Below are 3531 nucleotides of genomic sequence, written 5' to 3'. Positions count from 1 at the left end.
CCCTGCGAAGCAGGTACTCCGTTTGCTTATCCACTCTTTACCTTTTAAGTGTCTCTCTGCATCCTCAATCTGTTCCTGTTCTGGAATATGCTTAAAGTAGCACATGTCTTCAGGTGTTTGTGCGTAAAGCCTCTGTGACACCATGCTCTATATTCTCTGTATCAGGTTGGTACCTCCGTGTTCCGTGGCCGAGGCTATGGGGAACGAGAATAGCGCCCCACTGCTGCAGGAGCATGGCCCGATCTGCAGCACAAGAAGCGAAATGCCATCGCCGAGCTAGGCAGGGACCGCCTGTGGGTAATTTTTTTAACCAACTTACCATGATGTAGTCTGAATCTGATACTCCCTCGGATCCAAATTAATTGACTCAACTATGTGTAGATACGGATGTATCTAGATGTGTTTTAGCTCTAGATACTACTGCCTCCATCCCAAAGCTTTGGGCTTATATTATTTTTAGAAAGTCAAACTATACCATGTTTGACTAAGCTTTTACCAAAAATCAGTAACATGCAAAATAGAAAATTAATATCATTAAATAGATAATAAAATATTTTTCCTACGGTATCTACATAGTGTTATATTTTTGATAGAATGTTCTAAAATTTTGGTCAAACTTTGCTTGTTTTGATTTCTCAAAAATAAATAAGGCTTAAGCTTTTGGATGGTGGTAGTACATTCATATCTAGACAAAGCTGAGTTAACTAGTTTTTTGTCTGTCCATAGCTAGTGTTCACGCTGCAAAAGGCTAAGAGCATCCACTATATGCATCAGTCTATCTCATACAGTAATTCAATATCACTGCTGAGGTCTGCCTTTTGTTTTGCTATTCATATGCAGACTGAAACTTTAGGGCCTTTACTCAAAAGGAAGATCAAAACTGCGGCTGATCAGGCTGCCAGTATGTTGATGCCGCCCCCATCTTCTAAATGCCTCTACAAGCACAAGGCCACGCGCCAGCTGGGTGGTGATCTTTTAATGAATATGGTATATTTTCTTAATCCACAAAACATGCCTTGATTTTTCTCTGTTTATTGTCGGTTTTTTCTATGCTTGCCAAAAGTTTACAACAACAACAACAACAACAACCAAGCCTTTCAGTCCCAAACAAGTTGGGGTAGGCTAGAGTTGAAACCCATAAGATCTCGAAGCCAAAAGTTTAGAAACACCAAATTCGTTTGCTTACAATCATCATACAGTAATGTTCATCTACTCCAGTTCCCCTAACCCAACAAAAAATGATGTTAATTACGATTTTTAGATTAAAAGAGCACCATTAGGCGATGTTAATTACGACTTTGAGATTAAAATGTCATTTGCAATTGTTAATTACAATTTTGAGACAAATGGTTAGTTTAACCTCGATCTCTTCTGCTCTCCATTTATCCCAACCGATTCCACGCTGTTTCAAAACCGAACACACCCTTGCATTGTTGTGAACTATTGTCCATACACGGCCATACCCTTCCACTTCCATCCAACACTATATGCATCAGTCTGTCTCAGAGTCATTCAATATCACTGCTGAGATCTGTTCCCATTCTTATGCAGGCTGAAACTGCTGCGCCTTTACTCAAGTGGATGCAAAATGAGGCTAATGAGGCTGCTGTGAGGACGATGGTGCCGGCACCATCTTCCGAAAACCTCTACAAGCACGAGGCCATGGGCCAGCTGGGTGGTGACCTTTTAATGAATCTGGTATATTTTCTTAATCCACATACATGATTTCATTATTATCTGTTTAATTACTGTTGGCTTTGTCTAATGCTTACCAAAAGTTCAGAAACACTGCGTTTGCTTACAATCATCATACACTAATTTTTCACTTTTCAGTCTGTCTCATCCAGTATATAAACTGTTGATTTCCATTGGCTTCTTTTGTAATCATTTGCATTGTTGTCAACTGTTCTCTATACACAACCCTATTCTTCCACTTACACCCGCACTATTTGCATCAGTCTATCTCATAGATTTATTAAATATCAATGATGAGTTCTGTTGCTATTCATATGCAGGATAAAACTTCTGTGCCTCTACTCAAATGGATAAAAAATGATCCTGATGAGGCTGCTGTGAAGACGATGGTGCCGCCACCATCTTCTGAAAACCTCCTCAAGCACAAGGCCACGGGCCAGCTGGGTGGTACCCTTTTCAGTAAGCAGGTATATTTTCTTAATCCTCATACATGATTTGATTTTTGTCTATTTATTGCCGGCTTTGTCTAATGCTTACCAATAGTTCAGAAACACACACACCTATTCTTACACTTACATCCAGCACTATATGCATCAGTGTCTCATAGATTCATTTTATATATCACTGCTTGATGTCATTTGCTCTTCAATTTTCATATGCGGTGAAACCGCTAACCCTTCATTGGTCAAAAGGATTGCAACCGCTGCTGATGAGGCATCTGCAGAGGCTGCCACCAAGTTATCACGGCCCCACCTTACGGATGCTTATATAAGCTCAAGTCCAAGGACCAGCCGGGCCGTAACCATCCAAGGGTTCGGGTATATTTTCTTAAGCCACATATACATGCCATGATTTATGTCTGATATTATCACCGGCTCTGTCTAATGCTTTTTGGAATTCGGAAACACCAAATTAGCATCCTTATATTCATCATACACTAATTTTTCACTGTTCAGTTTGTAACATAGTGTTATGCACTCTCTTGTCAACATTTGCATTGCTCTAAACTATGCACTTTACACAACCTAATTCTTCCACTTACATTCAGCGCTACGCACCAGTAGTACCTCCCATGTTTCCTTCACCATCCCGATGCCGAGCTTGCGGGAATATGGCGGGCCCATGTACATACCCCGCATATAACACCTCCTATGGCTCTATCTACCTTTCTAGTAGCTCCTTCACAGAGTTACAGGTATGTATTCTCAGTGGTTTAGCATGAATTGGCATATAGTAAAGTCTTGTTTTTAGTCTTCCTGCTTCTTACATTTGTATCAATTTTCACATGCAGACTGTACCTTGTGAACTTCGTCCAATGATTAACCAGATGTGTCCGCATGAAGGGTCTTTCACTATGCATCGCAATGGCAAATTGATGAACACCTACACGGTCTATGAGGTGTATGTCTACAAGACGCAGGCCATCACATATTTGTATGGACATGATTGGAGAAAGTTTGCTTTTGACTACGGTCTGAAGAAGGGCAACGAGCTGAGGATCAGAAACTCAAACGGGCAGATATACGTAACTGCTTACAGAGTTGGAGACACTTCCAAATATATAATATGTAATTTTTTCTACTCATATCTTTTGATAACTGTTCTGAGCAGTTGTTCTAAACCATTCCCTCTGTTCTAGCTTGCTGGGTTTAACATGATCAAAGCTGCAGATCCCCTGATGGAACATGAGCGGATGTCACAAAGGGCAACCACACCAAAGACCGGCACCGGCTTCCCACTCTCCCGCATCAACACCGGTTCTGTACCAGCTCCGTTTTATCGCATCTACCCAGCAGTCCCCTACATCAGCATTGGTTCCCGTAGAGGCCCCATATA

The sequence above is a fragment of the Lolium perenne genome, chromosome 6, assembly GCF_019359855.2.
Source record: "Lolium perenne isolate Kyuss_39 chromosome 6, Kyuss_2.0, whole genome shotgun sequence".
In the NCBI taxonomy this organism is placed as follows: domain Eukaryota; kingdom Viridiplantae; phylum Streptophyta; class Magnoliopsida; order Poales; family Poaceae; genus Lolium; species Lolium perenne.
The sequence above is the reverse complement of the archived record's forward strand: the minus strand, read 5'-3'. Positions refer to the sequence as shown.